We start from the raw sequence: 488 nt of genomic DNA, 5'->3' as shown, positions 1-488 counted from the left end.
TCCTGGTTGTCCACACTGGTAACAATTAGAAGTGTTACGGCGTCTTCTACGCATCTGTTCATTGTCTGCGTTCATATCAACGTCTTCATCCGGCAAACTTTGCCTTGGCGGCAATGGCGCTGGCGGCGGCGGTGGTGGTGTATACGTCCGTTCTTCAGGTACGAATCTTTGTTCTTGGCGATGTCGATTACGTGCTGGCATCGCTAACGTCGTACTATGACTTCACTCAAATTTCAAAGCAGCTTGTATCGCTTCGGTAACCGTTTGGCATCGTCGGTTTTGAACTTCTTCTCTCGTTTGTATACGCAAACCGCGGTTGAAAAATGTAACTTTATCGCGGTGCGTCATCTCGACTACTTGCGTGCAAATTTGGCGGAACTTGCCGATGTAATCCATAAAATCCTTGCAATTGGACTGCTTTCATGAGAACAATTGATCTCTTAAGCGCTCTTGAATGTCCGCAGGCTCAAATTCACTGCGCAGCGCTA

Source organism: Plasmopara halstedii (assembly GCF_900000015.1).
Source record: "Plasmopara halstedii genome assembly, contig: Scaffold_614, whole genome shotgun sequence".
Taxonomy (NCBI): domain Eukaryota; phylum Oomycota; class Peronosporomycetes; order Peronosporales; family Peronosporaceae; genus Plasmopara; species Plasmopara halstedii.
This window is presented reverse-complemented; position numbering follows the sequence as displayed.